Source organism: Adiantum capillus-veneris, chromosome 25 (assembly GCF_014529385.1).
Source record: "Adiantum capillus-veneris isolate H3 chromosome 25, ASM1452938v2, whole genome shotgun sequence".
NCBI classification, from domain to species: Eukaryota; Viridiplantae; Streptophyta; class Polypodiopsida; order Polypodiales; family Pteridaceae; genus Adiantum; species Adiantum capillus-veneris.
In genome coordinates this window covers 87,917,041-87,935,633 of record NC_140955.1, presented here as the reverse complement: position 1 = coordinate 87,935,633, position 18,593 = coordinate 87,917,041, and the positions used below count along the sequence as shown (strand labels likewise).

Below are 18,593 nucleotides of genomic sequence, written 5' to 3'. Positions count from 1 at the left end.
TTTTTGTTGCATTGTGATGTGCCAACCACTGAATATTCCTAATATAAGATTACCTGTGTATGTAATTTTAGTGTATCAAGACACCCGTGGAAGATCAGTACGGTCTGGGTGTGATGGCTAATTTTACTACGCCGGAATATCAAGAGTTCCGATATGGACGAAAGGAGAAGCTAACTTAACAAAAAGAGCAAACTGAATGTCCCTCGGGATGACCCTCAGAAAAAAAAAATTAAGCTAACTTGAGTTGTTTTGCAGATATGCTGTAATCGCGGACGATTACTCTCTTTCAAGAAGGGGAGATGTAACAAACTGCTGACGTGTCGACCTACTGAAGAACAGAGCTACCAGCCGAGGGACCTAAACCCTAGAAGAAGCAAAAGTAAAAGAAGAAGCAGCAACATATTTTTGAAAATTGCGTAGCTGCTAAGGACGTGGCAGATTTCCAAAAAATACGCTGGCTATTGACATGGCAGGCTGTACGGATTTTCGCATTTTGCAATGGCTGATGACGTGGCAGTTGTACGGATTTCCGTGATTTATGATGGCAGCTTTTTGGGCATTGCTTTTGGACCAGATGCTTTTGAGTTTGAAGGCTTTTCACTGTAAACTGCTTTTGGAACCTAGGGCCTTTAAATATGAGGCCATGGACTCACTCTGTGGCATGCTTCCTTGAGAAGGTGCAGAGTCTGGAGTACCGGCTTGTACTGTGTTGATGCAATACAAAGAAATACCGAATGGGACGCCAAGGTTTGGTGCCAATTCTCTCTGGGGTGGAATTCCGCCACTTTGTGTCGCATGTCGTCTCTCTTTCAGTTCAGTTGTTATTGAAGTGCTAAAAGTCTGTTCAGTCTATTCTTTTCTATTGGCATGTGGTGCCCGTCCTCGTCTGTGGGTGAAACTACCGTTCACATTGGCCATATAATGTCCGACATTTTGCAACTTCAAAAAGAGGCAAAAAATAAAACAAAGAACATTGAAAAGAAATCAACAACTAAGGTTAGCAGTTGCCACGTCCTTGTGACATAGTTAACAGTTGCCACATTCTTGTGACAGACTTCCATCATCTGGTTATTGTGTATTGGGTCTTCTGCTCATGGTAGTCATGCGGGGCTGATCGCCTCCTCTTTACCATATCTTGTGTTTGTGCTCTCTCTCTCTCTCTCTCTCTCTCTCTCTCTCTCTCTCTCTCTCTCTTTTCCACACACGCGCACTGTCACCAGCGTGTGACTACTATCTATCCTTTTTGTTGATTTCTTTCTTATTATTTATTTACTTTCACTTTTTGGAAACACCCCTCAGGAAATCTAACTGCCCTGCATTGCATAGCTAGTGTGGAACTGTCCAGAGGGAGTCCAGGCCTGAGGGCAAGAGAGCACTAAGGTTGGACAAGGACTATGGTTAGCCAAAGTGGGATCATTGACTAGCCAAAGTGGAATCCTTCGCTACAGAGGCTACATTTCAGTTTTGGGTGTGGCTGCAGTGTACAAAGGGGGTCAAATGACCTAGAAAGATACAATGGCAGCATCTCCTAAAATTTAGGAAACTGCTATTTTGGGACCTGAAAATGTGTTTGCGTCATTACCTCCGGAATGACAAAGGGAACATTTTCTTACTCTGCCGTGAAGTCAACTAGGCAACCGGTTGGGAGATTTTTAGGCGGCAACCCCGAAACGGGAAAATGCTTGTAAATGTGCCAAGTGGCACATTCTGGTGCACTTGCCTCCTCAAGGAAGAAGTGGCGCTGAATTTTAAGCTGGGAGAGGCCCATTTTCAGATTTTGTCACAGGTTAAGAGCTATGGAGTGCTTCCTTTCCCTCCTATGTACAGTGCGGTGCCAAGAGTGATGCCCTGCACGCTACGCACTGCCCTCTCTCTCCCCTATGGCAGTATGTTATGCCCCTCTAGTGGGCTTTTCAATTGACCAATGTACAGTTGTGTGGGTTCATGCGCGATTGCCGAGGCAAGAGCCTCTTGCACAGGTACTGGATTAGCTAGCGGCTAATCCCCCGCAGCTACAGGTGATTCGGAGAGGTTTCACGCCCGAAATCTCGTCCGATTCAAAGGCCAAGTAGCCCTACAGGTGCGGGAGCTCGAGGACTTGCTACGGATGCAACCGGCACGCGAAACGGAGCCCGAAACAGTAAATTACAGCCTGCTGTGTATTTTTGCAGGTTTAGGGTTTTGGCCCTAAACGGTCCCTAATACCCCTAGGAGGTTCGGGGACGCGAGGGGACTGCTGTACAAGTGATCTGGTGCATTTTCAGGGCTGAAAACAGAGAATTCAGCGTGCTGCAGATTCTCGCCAGGTTTTGCAAAGTGCCCGTATGCGTCAGGAAAGTCAGTCAATGCGTGGGAATACTAACTGTGAAGGGTCCTAGTACAGTTATGCTACCGAAATCGGGCCGGAACAGTTGAAATTCAGCCAGGTTTGTGCGGGGCAGCTTGTAGGGAACCACAGCGTTTATTCCCTCTTTTAAACAATAAAGAAATACCGAAAGGGGTGCCTAAGTTAGGGGCCAATCTGGTGTCGGTCTATTCATACAGGTGCAATCTAGTAGCCTGTATCCCTCTCCCCTTTGTTGTGTCTTGAAAGTACAGGTAAAGTGGGCGACAAATTAAATGGGTGAAAGCAAATAAGGTTTAAGTCTAAAGTCTACCGCCCTTTTTGAAAGTACAGGCCGGTTTCATGGTTCCATCGCCGGGATTAAATCACTTTTTCCCATAGAAGTGAGCCTTGGTCAGGTTAGGCTTGAAGACACATGGGATCATAGATCAGACACAGGGAATTGCAATTATGGCTGACATACCAGATGATGTGACTGAAGAGGTTTCCTCTTCACAGGGTCAACAGACACATGAAGTGGGTGAGTCTTCAAGACCACCACAAACGGATGATGATATATTCAGGACCCAGTTGGCTACTGTTGTGGCTATGTTCACACAAGTAATGCAGAACCCGAGGTTTTTAGCCTTTCTGCAACCTCCTGTTCCGTCTCAGCAAGTTGGGTCACTGGATCACATTCAAAAGCCTGTTAAGGCTCGAGCACAGGTGATTCATACTGCAGAGTCAATGGAAACACCTGTACGCTTGACGGAGAACATGCAGTCTCCACAACCTGTGCCTAAGGTGCAAGAACAGGTGGCTGAGATGCCAGTCTTTCAAGCTGTACCAGTTCAGCCAACCACTTTTCAGCAGCCTATAGCTGGTTCTAATGGGCACGGAAGCAACCTACAGGCTATGCAACAAGTCTTCCCACCACCTTCAGTACACCCTGGCTATTTTGGAGGTGGATCGGTATTCCAGAGCATGGCTGGTCATGCACCTGGAAATCAGTTTTACACGCCTGGAACAGTGTTTGGGGGTGCTCAAACGATGATGCCTAACCCCATGTATGGTGTCACGGGCATGCTACCAGGGTTTCAGAGCACTCGGGGCCAATTTGGGATGCCACAGGCAAATTTTGGTATGGCTAGAATTACAAATCAGCAGCCAAATATGGCATTTCCAAGTCAACTTAATTGTGGTCAGGGAACACAAATGAACCCTAAGAGTGTTCCCATGTTTCAGTCACTTCCATATGACAATTTAACGCCGCTGGAGAGGCCAACTCCGTACAAAGAAGGTGGCAAAGGTGTGACATTCACGACCTTTACAGGGTTTGATGACAGGAAGAAGGCTCTCTCATTCCTCCAGCAGTTTGACAAGGCCTATGCAGGGGGAAACTTTACAGAGGCTTCAAAGGTCCACAAGGCAACCACTTTCTTGACAGGGAATGCGGGACAATGGTGGACAACTTTATTGCTTCAAGGGCAAGCTCCGTCCACATGGATTTACTTCAAGCAGATTTTTGCAGCAGCATGGTTATCTGATGACTTTGAAGCAGATGTCATGACAGAATGGCACCAGCTTAATGCTGCTACTTGCAAGAATCTAGATGATTACAATCAGAAGTTTTGGAAAGCTCTACTTCCAGTAACTTCCTATAGGTTTGTGCCATTGACAGAACAGATTGAAAAATACTGTTGTGGCCTACCCAAAGGATTGAGAAAATACTGCACGAAGACCAAAGTCACTACTTTGACGCAGCTCATCGAGGTAGCAAACACTGGCAATGGTTTGCTCAAGGGAGAAGATTGTCAATTCAATACTAGCGTCAAGGAAGGATCAACTAAGAAAAATTCAGCGAAGAAGTATGTTCCCAAGGAGGCTCCGAAAGTGACTCAGGAGCCAGCCAACGCAGGGAAAGACAAAGCTACGGCTGAATCAAGAAAGGGACCAGCGAAGAAATGGAAAAGACGTTTTCCTCGCAAGTCGGAAGAGCAAAAGAAGGTCCTGAGGTCAGAGAACAAATGCTTCATCTGTGAGCAGCCTGGCCACATTGCTTACAATTGTCCTACAAAGAAAAGGCCAGCTGATTCTGAAGACAAGGAGGACAGGAAAGGAAAGAAGCCCATGGCTGAAGCCCATGGCTGGTCTAGTGCCAAATATGGTGGGCGACAAGCCAAATTCAGATGCAAGTGAGCTTTGCAGAGCATGGGGAAAGGTCAGGGATCAAACAGTGCTTATGTTCTTTGATCTAGGTGCCAAAGCCAACTTCATTTCCCCAGAATTGGCTTCGAAGTTGGGAATCAGACCTGAAGAGATGGGGTATACAGCAGAGGCAGGTTTTGGCATGTCCTGGCCATACAGAGGCTGTGACACCCATCATTGGAAAGTTGCGCCTACATATCCAGTCCTATGTAGATGCTGAAGAATTTTACATCATGCTACTGGACGGATGTGATGTGTTGTTAGGTATTCCTTGGTTGTTTCGTGTACAGGGAATCATGGATGCCTACAACAAAAAGGTCACTGTACAGAGCAGGGGAAAGACTCACATTCTGGATGTAAAGCTTAAAGGGGAGTCTATTCCCACTGTATCAGCTTCTGCTATTACTTTTGTAATGAAAAAGCATTGCACGGGAAGTGTCAGATTGTGATGAATCAAATTTATTTGTGCTAGATAAAGAAAGGTCAATGTTTTTACAACAGTATAGTGACTGTTTATTCGATTCATTACCGTCTCAATTACCGCCAGAGAGACCCGAGGACCATGCGATAGATTTGGTACCAGGCAGTAGCCCACCAAATAAGCCTCCGTACAGGGTTAGTGCGGCTCAGCAAAAAGAGATAATGGGGCAAGTACAGGAGCTGTTAGAAAAGGGGCTGATTCAGCCCAATTCATCCCCATTCTGTTCTCCAGTGTTGTTGGTGCAGAAAAAGGATGGCTAAGGGCGTATGTGCATCGACTACCGTGCACTGAACAAGAATACCATCAAGAATAGGTTCCCTATACCTAGAATTGATGATATTCTGGACAAATTAGAAGCAGCTATGTTTAGCAGGATAGATCTAAAGAGTGGGTACCATCAGATCCGCATTAGATCAGAGGATGTGCACAAGACTGCTTTTAGAACAACGTTTGGCCTTTACGAATTTTTAGTGATGCCCTTTGGTCTCACAAATGCTCCTGCTACGTTCAGTAGGATGATGGACAGAATTTTCCGTCCACACCAACAGTTTGTTGGTACATTCTTTGATGACATGATAGTCTACTCAAAGAATGAAGAGGAGCATAGGCATCACTTGGCCATTGTGTTCGAAGAGCTACGCAGTCATAGGTTGCTCATCAATGCAAAGAAAAGTGAATTTTTTCTGGAAGAGATCCACTTTCTGGGACACATTGTCTCAAAGGATGGTGTCAGAATGGATCCTGCAAAAGTTGAAGCAATCAAGTCATGGCCAGATTTGAAGACGGTGCATGATGTCCGAAGTTTCTTGGGACTATGCTCCTATTACAGAAGGTTTATCCGAAATTTCACTGAGATTGCTTCACCTTTACATGCTCTTCAAAAGAAGGCAGTCACCTTTAGATGGACACAGAAAGAGATTTCAGCTTTTAATCTCTTAAAGGAAAAGATGACTTCAGATCCAGTCATTGTGTTGCCAGATCTTAGGAAGTCATTTGTGGTCCAGTGTGATGCCTGCGGTACTAGCATTGGTGCAGTGCTAATGCAAGATGGCAGGGTAGTAGCCTATGAGAGCAGAATTTTGCAAGGGCCAGAGATGCCATGCAGGTCTATGAGAAAGAGTTATTGGCTGTGATTCATGCGCTCTTAAGTTGGAAACACTACCTGCTAGGTGCAGATTTCGTTGTCCAAACGGACCATCAGACCTTGCGATACTTCTTGACACAGACAAAGTTATCTGAGAAGCATATGCGATGGGCAAATATCTTGTCCATGTTCCATTTTCAGATTGTGCATGTGGAAGGCAAGAAGAACGTTGTGGCTGATGCCTTGTCAAGGAAGCCACAAATTTCAGCTGTGTCGATTCCTTATCATCATGCACTTGATGATATGAGGGAACAGTATGAAAATGATGAAGATTTTGCAAGGGTCTTCGAGCAGCTAATGCATGGACAACGCCATGAACACTATCTTCTCAAAGATGGGTTCATGATGATGCATGGCAGATCGTGTGTCACAAAGCCATTGCAACGCAAAGTTATGGAAGAGAGTCATGTCCCACCGTATGCAGGGCATCGTGGTATCGATGCTACAGTTAAAGCAGTTGAGACATTCTTCTACTGGCCTACATTGAGAAGAGATGTGGATGCCTTTGTGCGAGAATGCCTAATATGCCAAAAGGTCAAGTTTGACAGGCAAAAGGCACCAGGGTTATTGCAACCCCTACCTATTCCAAATAAACCATGGGAAAGTATTGCTATGGATTTTATCTTTGATCTTCCGAGAACGCAGACAAGAAACGACGGTATTTGGACCATTATTTGCAGATTTAGCAAACAGGCTCATTTTATTCCTGTCAGGAAGAAGATAAAACCAGATCAGATGGCACGCTTGTTTATGAGCAATATTTTCAGTATCATGGCATGCCACAATCAATTGTTAGCAACCGTGATCCACGCATGACAAGTTTGTTCTGGAGAGGTTTGTTAGAGAATATGGGCACAACACTCAAATTCTCTTCGTCGTTTCATCCTCAAACGGATGGGCAGTCAGAAGAGGCAAACTCTACTGTCCTAGATCTGCTGAAGTGCTATGTGTCAGAGCATAAAGGAAAGTGGGAGCAGTATTTGCCATTGGTGGAGTATGCATACAATAATACAGTGCATTCATCAACTGGCAAGGCACCTTTTGAGATAGTTGAAGGTGGCAAGAAAGTTCCTCCCATACTGCACACGAAGGACAAGATATTTGAAGCAGATAAGTATGTTCAGGACATGGATGAAATGTACAAGAAGGTCAAAGTGGCCTTAGAAAAGACTCAGGCAAAGCAAAAGAAAGCAGTTGATCGTCACCGTCGTGAAGTGGTATTTTCACTTGGTGATTGGGTGCTTTTACGCTTTGAAAAGGCAAGGTTAAAGAAGATGAAGGGCAAGGAAAGACTGTTTTCAAAGCTCAGCATGCGTTATATGGGCCTTTTCAAGTGTGCGACATAATCAGTGATGCTGCATATAGACTGAAATTGCCTGACAGTTGGAAGATTCACAATGCGTTTCATGTGAGTCTTCTCAGACCCTATGTGGGTGATGTGCCAGAAGATATGCCAGCTGAAGATTAGCCGGAAGTCGAGGAACTTGACGAGATCTTGGTCCCGGAACAGATTTTGGCACATAAGGAAAGAAAAGTGAAAGGCAAGGTTGCTAGGCGTTACTTGGTAAAGTTCAGAAACTATCCACCAATGGATGCTAAGTGGATGGAAGAAGGTGAACTTGCAGAGTCACCAACTGTGTTATCACTGTACCTGGAAGCCTTCGATTTGCAACCTACCTTGACCCCTTGAGTTTCAAAGCTACATGGATTTTCAGTGTGACAATGGCTTCTGAAACGAATGATGTACATGGTATTTAAAGTGAGCTCAAATGAAATACCTCTTACATGAATGTTAGAGCTGTACAGATTGTCAATTTGGCAATTTCTCTTATGAAATGTCCAAAAGTTTGGTTAGTGCTATAGAAGTGAGTATTTCTTGTCAGTTTGTCAAGGATACAGTAATTGCTTCTATTAAAGAGTACATGTGTAACTGCATTCTTAAACTGTCGGTTTCGGTATGCTCGAAAGTGTTACGGGATCCAACGTGTACTATAAGACAGTGGCAAAATGTGTAGCTGCCATTTTGTCATTGGAAAGTTAGTGACTCAAAGCAATGGCAGAGTGCGAAGCTACCACTATGTCATTGGGACAGGGTTCACATGCAGGCAATACATGTGTCGACGAGGTGTTGAATACACCAGGGTTGACAATGAGCATGTATGTGTCGTACATGTGTCGACAGGTGTTGAATACATCACTGTTGACTGTAAGTATGTACGACATAGATGCAAACGAGGACGTTTGAGATTTCAAGAGGGGGGTATGTCACCAGCGTGTGACTACTATCTATCCTTTTTGTTGATTTCTTTCTTATTATTTATTTACTTTCACTTTTTGGAAACACCCCTCGAGAAATCTAACTGCCCTGCATTGCATAGCTAGTGTGGAACTGTCCAGAGGGAGTCCAGGCCTGAGGGCAAGAGAGCACTAAGGTTGGAAAAGGACTATGGTTAGCCAAAGTGGGGTCATTGACTAGCCAAAGTGGAATCCTTTGCTACAAAGGCTACATTTCAGTTTTGGGTGTGGCTGCAGTGTACAAAGGGGGTAATATGACCTAGAAAGATACAATAGCAGCATCTCCTAAAATTTAGGGAACTGCTATTTTGGGACCTGAAAATGTGTTTGCGTCATTACCTCCGGAATGACAAGGGGAACATTTTCTTACTCTGCCGTGAAGTCAACTAGGCAACCGGTTGGGAGATTTTTAGGCGGCAACCCCGAAACGGGAAAATGCTTGTAAATGTGCCAAGTGGCACATTCTGGTGCACTTGCCTCCTCAAGGAAGAAGTGGCGCTGAATTTTAAGCTGGGAGAGGCCCATTTTCAGATTTTGTCACAGGTTAAGAGCTATGGAGTGCTTCCTTTCCCTCCTATGTACAGTGCAGTGCCAAGAGTGATGCCCTGCACGCTACGCACTGCCCTCTCTCTCCCCTATGGCAGTATGTTATGCCCCTCTAGTGGGCTTTTCAATTGATCAATGTACAGTTGTGTGGGTTCATGCGCGATTGCCGAGGCAAGAGCCTCTTGCACAGGTACTAGATTAGCTAGCTGCTAATCCCCCGCAGGTACAGGTGATTCGGAGAGGTTTCACGCCCGAAATCTCGTCCGATTCAAAGGCCAAGTAGCCCTACAGGTGCGGGAGCTCGAGGACTTGCTACGGATGCAACCGGCACACGAAACGGAGCCCGAAACAGTAAATTACAGCATGCTGTGTATTTTTGCAGGTTTAGGGTTTTGGCCCTAAACGGTCCCTAAATCCCCCAGGAGGTTCGGGGACGCGAGGGGACTGCTGTACAGGTGATCTGGTGCATTTTTGGGGCTGAAAACAGAGAATTCAGCATGCTGCAGATTCTCGCCAGGTTTTGCAAAGTGCCCGTATGCGTCAAGAAAGTCAGTCAATGCGTGGGAATACTGACTGTGAAGGGTCCTAGTACAGTTATGCTGCTGAAATCGGGCCGGAACAGTTGAAATTCAGCCAGGTTTGTGCAGGGCAGCTTGTAGGGAACCACAGCGTTTATTCCCTCTTTTAAACAATAAAGAAATACCGAAAGGGGCGCCTAAGTTAGGGGCCAATCTGGTGTCGGTCTATTCATACAAGTGCAATCTAGCAGCCTGTATCCCTCTCCCCTTTGTTGTGTCTTGAAAGTACAGGTAAAGTGGGCGACAAATTAAATGGGTGAAAGCAAATAAGGTTTAAGTATAAAGTCTACCGCCCTTTTTGAAAGTACAGGCAGGTTTCACGCACTCTCCACAAGCTACTTGACGCCAAGTTTGCTGACGACTCAGCCATGTACTTGGAGGGCCATGTGGCTAATTTGCACAGGTGTGAGCACGCTCTTGAGGTGTTTTGTTGTGCGTCAGGAGCACTAATCAATTGGAGGAAGACAATGGCTTTCTGGGTTGGCAGTGCTCCTACGCTTGATTGGTCATTGGGTGAGGGCTTCAGGTGGATTCCCCCAAGGACTTCTGTACGCTATCCGGTTTGTCAGGTTGGCATGGATTTGTCCCCACAGCAACAGACTGCTCCCCTCCTCCTTTCCATTAGGAGGAAACTGCTTCATTGGAGTTCGGCACGGCTCTCTTTGGTTGACAAAGTTGTAGTGGCCAACCAAGTATTGTTGGCTACTACAAGGTACATCACATCTTGGTGGATCTTCTCGAGCTCCTGCATCAGCAGGCTGGAGAGGCTGATCATGAATTTTTTGTGATCAGGGCGTGACACCCAGTCAAGCGGAGCCAAAGTAGCCTGCCAAGTCATCACCTTACCGTGTTCTCACGGGGGGTTGGGGATAACCGACCCAGCACAACGAAGAAGAGCCCTCCTTGAGAAGCTTGTGGTCAGAGGACTGCTTCCAGAGGAGGAGCCCTCGAAGGAGCTGTTGCTTCACCGGATTCAAGCTCGAGTCCCTCATGCAGGCAGCCCTTGGAGCCCGTCCACTAGCTGGATCTTTACAGAGATGCGCACAGTTGGTATGAGCAGGAGGTTGGAGGACCGATTTGCTGCGAGCCTGCTTAGGTCTTGGGAGCAGCTGAGGAGTGGCCTAGAGCAGCATCAGCCCACTTGCATGGAGGAGCGCTTGAGGCAGTCTCTTGTTTGGAACCCCATGGTTAGCACACACACAGGCCACCTGGTTGGTAGCAAGCCTCACGTTTCCTGAGGTCCCATGGTAGAGGGTCCAACCCATACTCTCGGCGACTAACTACAGTTTTCAGGCCTTCCCGAGGAGATTCAGAGCATTCAACTACGAGGCATGAGGAGTGTGCAAAGAGCATGTGTCAAGACATTACAGAGGCTATACCACCTGAGTGGCATACCCCTATAGAGGTAGCAGCTCCAAGATGGATGGGAGCCTTCACGTGGCTAAGGTTCTCATTGCAGTTCGAGCTTGCTGGGAGTCAGTACCCCACATGTTCTTTGAGGTTCAGGGAGAGGGTCGCCTTCACAGAGTCTCAGCAGAGGCTCCACAGGTTGCAGAGTGATGTTTTCAAAGGCTCCGGGTTGTGGGCATCTATGGGAGGACTTGGGTCATAGATCCTGACCCAGCAGATCATGAGTCAGGACATTGGCAGCTTTGGGCTTGGGAGAGTCGTCCTCTGGCCAGGTGCAATGGGACCCAGGAGAGTGGTTCTGGCAGGATCCTTTCTCTTTAGCTGATCACCCAGGGATTCCTTTTTTCCAGTACACAACTTGTTTGGGTGACACACTGGCCGCACGGAGCGAGGCTCGCTCAGCTGCAGCAACTCACTAGCAAGAGAAGGGTCACTCAGCCGAGTTCTTGTCAAGCTTCTGGGAGCCGGTTGTGTCTTGTCAAGCTTTTGGGAGTGATTGTGGGACAGCAGGCAACCGAGAAGAGTTACCATGTTTCAGTGGCTTGTTGCACATAGGGCTATAGCAGTTGGGAGCTAGTTGGTGCACAACGGTTTCTCAACAGCATGTGCAACGTGTGGTCATTCTTTAGAGAGTCACATCACTGTTTGTGGGACTACCCCATGGCACAGCAAGTTTGGCTTCGGGTTCTTCAGCTGATGCATCATGCCAGTCCTCTCCACAGCCTGACACTACACTTGGGGTGCTGCAGCCTGATCCACACTCACAGCAGGCCCTGCACTCAACAGGATGATAGTGATCCAGGCATAGTTACAGGGAACCAACGGGACGAGGCTTAGGGGCGGGGGACGGCCGTAACCGAGACGGGGACGGGGCTGGACGGTCGGGAACCGTCGGTTGGGCGCATGTCAGGTGGGAAGGCATGCTACCGTCCCCGGGACGGATGGGACGGTCGGGGACGGACGGAAAACGGCCGGCAGCCAACGGTTTTTGCTTTTTTTAATTCAAATTTGGAGCCGTTTCAAACGGTTTGCTGGCAGCCCAACGGCTCTTTTTTCGAGGAGGCTATAAAAGCCACCCTTAAGGCTCAAGCTCTCATTGGAAATTGCTCAAGGCTCAAGCCTCTCCTCTCTACGGTCTACCTTCGGTGCTTCGCGGCTTCGCCTCTAGAGTCTACGGTCTACCCTCTCCTCGAGGCTCGGAGCTCTACCTTTGAGTCTCCTCTCTACCCACTTGGCACTCTCTCCCTCCTCTACCCTTGAGTCTCTCTACCCACTCTCTCTCTCCTCTACCCTCTCAACTTTGAAGCTCTCCTCTACTGTCTCTCCACACAAGCTCTCCTCTACTCTCTCTCCACCATCATGTCATCTCAAGCTAACTCCACTTCTCAAGCCAGCTCTTCTCGAAGGAGGCTCGCCGTGCAAACATGGTCGTGGTGGGATGAAGTCGACTCTACCGCGCGTGGTCAAGGTGGCGATGCAAGACCATGGACATGCAAGCTATGCCCGTACAAGAGAACGGGTGGTGCAAACAAAGTGCGAGCCCATCTTCTTCATGAACCCAGCCATGAGGTGAAGTTTTGCCCACGTATTACTCCCGAGAAGAGGTTGGAGCTTCTTGAGAAGCTCACGGTGTATGAGGTCGCGGAAGCAGCCAAGAGGGACCGTTTTGTTGCCGTTGATCACTCCGCCACGGCGACACCGCAAGAGCAAAGGCAAGCCAACCTTGGCTCCACCTCTCAAGCGTTCAAGACAAATGCATCTACATCGGGGGCTTCCATTGCGCATCGCCAAAGCACCCTCAACGAAAATTGGAATCCTAAATTGAAGGAAGAGGTGGATACGTCGGTTGCCCGATTCTTCTTCCACGACCACATTGCCTTCCATGCTTTGCGGTGAGTTTCCATTGTGACTTATGGCATATGCACATTGCAACCTCCCATTTTGTATTTCATTATGGGGTCTCGACTCTTCAAAATAACACAACATGCTCTATTTTGTGTGGATAGGTCTCCATACTTTCGAACCATGGTTACGAAAATAGGGGAATATGGCCCCTCTTATGTGCCACCTTCATCGGAGAGGCTTCGCACCACCTTCCTTGACAAAGAGAAGCTTTCCGTGGAGCAAGCGGCCCAAGCAACAAAGGATTTGTGGGAGACCAATGGGGTCTCTCTCCTTGTAGATGGATGGGCAAGCGGTCCATCCACGGAGTGGTGGCCTACTCTCGGGGGGGGATGTACTTTGTGGAGTCACATGATGCATCCGACAGTGGCAAGGCCGCGGAGATGCTTACTATGGAGTGGACAAGCACCATAGAGATCATCGGCCTAGAGAATGTCCAGGTATGGTTGCAGATGGAGAGGTGTCAAATAGGGCAGCCGACGCTATCATTGAGGGCATGTATCCTAGTATCCATGTCACATTTTGCATGGCGCATTGCCTCAACAAGCTCCTCAAGGACATAGGGAGCTTGTCATGGATTTCACCCACCATTAGTGACGCCTCTCAAATTGTCTCCTTTGTGCTCAACCATCAAAAAGTGCGCAAGGAGTTCTCAATGAGGAGCCACTTGTCCTTGCTCAAATATTCAGAGACAAGATTTGCATTCAATTGGCTTATGCTAGGCCGCTTGTCTACATGTGGCGGAGCCTTAAGGGGCCTCTTTCTCAATGATGAGTTCCACGCCATGCTGGAGTCTACATCAACAACAGGATTGAAATGCCGAAAATGGGCCGACGACTTCGCTTGGTGGGAGGAGGTGAAGACTCTTGACGCCATGGTCAAGCCTATTCTATACCTACTTCGAGTTGTTGATAGCTTGCAGCCATGCATCGGCAAAGTCTGCGAAGCCATGGATCAGATGAAAGAGACTCTTGAGAAGCTTGTGCCTAATCCTATTCAGTATGCGGAGATTTGTGGCTTGTGTGAGTCGAGGTGGAATGGATACTACTCTCCACTTCATGCGGCAACTTATGCGCTTGACCCCGAGTTTCAGGGAAGGCGTCAACAAGAGACCGACAAGGAGGTGAGCAAAGGATGGGAGCTTGCATTGGAGCGCCTTGAGCCTAGCAATGACATTACGCGCAAGATTAGAGATGAGCTACTCCACTACAGGCAAAAGAAGGGCTCCTATGGATGTGTAGATGCACAAGTTGATCACAGCAAGATTCGCTCAGTTTTGTGGTGGGAGGACTATGGAGGAGATGGCCCACATTTGCAGCGCTTGGCTGTTCGTGTCCTTAGCCAAGCATGTACCACTAGTTGCTTGGAGCAACTATGGAGTGTGTACAGCCACATTGCCTCTAAGAAGAGGAATCGCCTTGGGGTCCAAAGGGCCAATGATTTGGTGTTTGTGAGCGCTAACTTGCGCATGCTTTCAAAGAGCGTCATACACAAGGCAGATCCCTTCACTTAGTGGGAGATGGCACTAGAGAATCCATCTATGGCCGAGACACTTTTGGAGGAGCTAGAGGACTGCGAGCCTCGCGAGGCCTCATATGTCACTAACAACCTCGACTACGATGATGATATGGAGATTCAGCAGGCGAGCACTTCCGGAGTTTGATGATCATTGATCACTCTAGAGTCTAGAGTCTACCTAGCCCTTTGTACTTTTTGTTATCCTTGAGGCTTGTCCTTTTTAAGCCCTTGTAACATGCACTTTTCATTTTGTATCCATCGATGTTTTATCAGCACAATATATGACTCATGCTCTTTGGTCTATTTAGAAAAATAAATAAAGCAAAAGCTTAATTTTAAAAAGCCTATTAAAAATAAAGCAAAAGCTTATTAAAAAAAAAGAAGATCAGCGCTCTCTGTACGGGCAACAAAAAGCCAGCACAGGTTTCTCTCTCCTCTCTCTAGCTTCCAACGGCACCAACCCTCTCTCTCTCTCTCTCTCTCTCTCTCTCTCTCTCTCTCTCTCTCTCTCTCTCTCTCTCTCTCTCTCTCTCTTCATTCGTCTTAGCTCCCATTCTCTACGCTGCGAGACAGGACGTTGGGGCACTGGCGAGGAGTGTCATCGACTTTGCACCTTATGCCCTCGTCAAGTGCGAGAGAGTGAGTACCACACACTACTTGAGTGCTCAGCTTTTGACCACATTAGGTCCTCTTTTCCCCATATATTCAGCCATGAGCTCTCCCTACATACCTTCCTCTCCCAACCACGATGTGGACTCTCTATTGCGACGCTCATTTCAGCCATTTTTGAGCATCGAGAGTCACTTATGAACTCCACTCACACCACGTGACATGTTCATTTGGTCCCATAGGTCATATTTGACCTCCCAGGACGATAATAGAACTATCTATCTATCTATCTATCTCTCTCTCTCTCTCTCTCTCTCTCTCTCTCTTATCTTTGGCCTGGTTCAGACCAGCTATTCCTGTCTGTCCTCAGAACCTATAAAAGCAACACTCGCCCCCTCTCTGGGACAGTTTTATGCCAATGCTAGTTGGGAAGGACTCTGTCGGGAAGAAGACACGAGTGATCGCGAGACTACGGAGCACGGAGGTCGCTTTTCCATCAAAGAGCGACATATATCAATTGCAGATTCGCCATACGAATTGTTGTCCCGTGTTTGTGTGTGTTTGCAAGTACTTCATCGCGAAGGAGAAGCGGGAAGGCCTCGTCCTACGCTTGGGAATTTCGGGAATGGGATTTGGAAATTGTCTGTGGAGCCTCGACTCCGACTACAGACGGAAAAAAGATTGAGAGCTCGTCTCTCGGATTTCCCTCACGGGAAGGAACGACCATCACGTCTGGGAATTAGAACGGAGGGATTTTCTCCAGTACTTGTGCTTGTAAAAAGATACTCCCTAATAAAGATTCTCTTTAAGGGGGGGGGGCAGCTCTCACAAGACGGGCACCACATGCCAATAAAAGAGAAGCAGACTAATCAAACTTTTAGCACTTCAATAACAATTGAAATTGAGAGAGAGAGAGAGAGAGAGAGAGAGAGAGAGAGAGAGAGAGAGACGACACGCAACACAGAGTGGCGGAATTCCACCCCAAAGAGTATTGGCCTCAAACCTTGGCGCCCATTTCGGTATTTCTTTATATTGCATCAACACAGTACAAGCCGGTACTCAAGACTCTGCACCTACCCCTGGAAGCATGCAAGAGAATGAGCCCTTAGCACATATTTAAAGGCCCTTGGCCTATGAAAAGCAATTTACATGAAAAGCCTTCAAACTCAAAAGCTTCTGGTCCAAAAGCAATGCCAGAAAGCTGCCAGCGTAAATCAGGGAATTCCGTACAGCTTGTTTTGTTTTGTTTTGTTTTCGGAGTCGGGCGGGGCAAGCCCGGCCGCTCCCCTTATCCACCATAAAAGGTGAACAAGAAGAACGACCAGGACTATGCCCCGAGAAACCGAAGGCAGACGCTTTTGTCACTAGTTTCCTCTGGACTCGGAAGGCCAGAATTATCTACACTCTTAGGGCGATGACTTTTCCCTTGAGAGACCCATTTCGGTGGGCGTGACAGCGACCAAGTACCTCTGTTCAGAGGCCCAAGTACTGCGGGACTTGCTTCGGTCTTCCCTTTGGAGTCACCTCCTCCAGGTAACTTATCGCTCACCTCACTAAACTGCCTTTGAAGCCCGACGGTTTTCCCCTAGGAAATGCCATACCCGCTTGGAAGGGCGTCGGCTCACAAGTGGCGTCCGCTGAGGCTGGTAATGTCTCCCATTATGCATTTCCCAACCCCTTTTAGGTGAAGTTGACCCCCCTGGGGGGGAATGGCACTTGGACGCTCTCGTAGCTCGTCTGGCTTCGCTTGGGGAGAATTACGTCATTTCCCCCGAAGGGGATCAGATTAAAATAACGGCATAGGAAGGGGAGCATTATCTCCCCATCCGCCTATGCAGAGCACCTAGATACCGGGGTACAACTTCACCGAGGAACTTCGCCACAGGCACGTGCCCTGCAGTTCCGTCCCTCCAGTGCGGATCACGGAGTACCCAGAAGGGCAGCCGCTTCCTGCGAGCCTCCCCACCAAGGAGGATAACGGTCCTTTCTTCAAGGTCCAACGAAGGGTCGAGATCGTTGAAGGCGGAGTTGAATTGGTCTAGCCATCTCCCCCTAGAATCATCTGTCGCCGGACACCTCACCAGCAAATGCGAAAGCGAACGACCCTCTAACTGGGAGCACAGCGCGCAAATGTTGTGTCCGCGCATATAACTATCAGCCAGTTTGAGCCCACCTACTCTCGCGAGAGCCAGCATTCTCTCCTCCTTCCTAGTAACTACTGTGCTCCTATTGAGCTGCAGCAGGTATCCACGTGTTTTTTCATAACCGGCCTCCTTATAGGGCTCCAACGCCAGGCACGAATGCCTCTCGTCCCACTTGTCCCATGCGTGGTAGCGTACTAAGCTGAAGTCAGCCGCTGGGATATATTTATTCATCCAATTCTCGGTTCTTGTCGTCCAAGTCCACTTCTTGAACGGTTGGTTCTTAGGCTTCTTGTTTACCAAGGAGCCTATCCAAGTAGATGAAACCGAGCGGTACTTGTCAAAGGCACGCGCTCATTGTCCCTCACAAAAGGCAGGTACGGGTGGTATGTTGAACTCGTGATGGAGAGTTGTCGTCCCCACAAAGGTTGACCTTGCTCCCTTTCCGAGTAACATTCGCATCCCGGTGGCGACGAGGCGCTGCAGAGAGTGAAGGACACGCTGGTCGTGGGCCCCCATAATTTCCGCGCCATAACAAATCACTGGATACACGCACGCCTTAAAAACAATCAGTCGAGACCAGACAGGGATGGCTCGGTTCGCAAAACAACCTAAAAAGGTCCGGGCCATGAGATATATAGGTCTTTTACAGCCAAATGCCCCCCAGACCGCAGTCTGGGTCGTTTGGAGGTGTTGAGAGTAACCACTGCTCAGACTTCTTAATACTCCCCCCGTAAATAACCATGCACGTCCGGGCCATAAGTAACAACAACAATACCCCCCCCCCCCTCCCCCCCCCCCCCGGTAAATAACCACAAGGGTCCGGGCCATGAGGAAAAGCAGCACATTTCAATTATTCAATACTCCCCCCGTACATAACTACAAGGGTTCGGGCCATGAGTATGAACAAGCATTCTCAAACATCATTTCTCATCCTCCACCTGGGAGTAAAATAACCAATCATTGAAACCAGTATTAAAACCAAAGTCAAACATTTCAAATCGGCACCAAGACAGGTTCAAAATGAATACCATCCATTTCAAACAAATTTCAAACCATACTTTCTCAAACAAAGTTCAAAAGTATCTAACTATAATTCAAGGTTTTGTTCAAACAACTGAACTTTGAGGATGACTGGCTTGCCCTTCTGCATCACGGTGATGGTTCGGTTCCGAACCTGGAGAATCGCATCATTCTTGTCATGCCAAGGCATGCCTAGTAGAACGTCACAATTGCCCAACTTCGTAATGTGGAAATCAGCTTTTCTATGATAACCTTGGATAGTCACTGGAAAAGCACCAATGAGTGGTACCACTTTCTGAGTTTGCCCTGTGGCTAGCTCAGCTTCAATTTCTCCACCCTCTACATCATAATCAAAGTCCATCTGCTTCAAAAATTATGGAGGGATGAAGTTCTCTGTAGCTCCTGGGTCAAAGAA

The 18,593-nt window shown here is 47.8% G+C and overlaps 1 long non-coding RNA gene and 1 pseudogene across 1 annotated transcript in view; one reads left to right on the top strand and one right to left on the bottom strand.

Annotated features, from left to right (window-relative positions):
- Positions 1–18,593, bottom strand: part of LOC147425228 (uncharacterized) — a 78,965-nt gene that overhangs the window by 34,798 nt on the left and 25,574 nt on the right. The window lies entirely within an intron of this gene.
- LOC147425229 (uncharacterized) lies at positions 12,345–14,550 on the top strand (annotated as a pseudogene).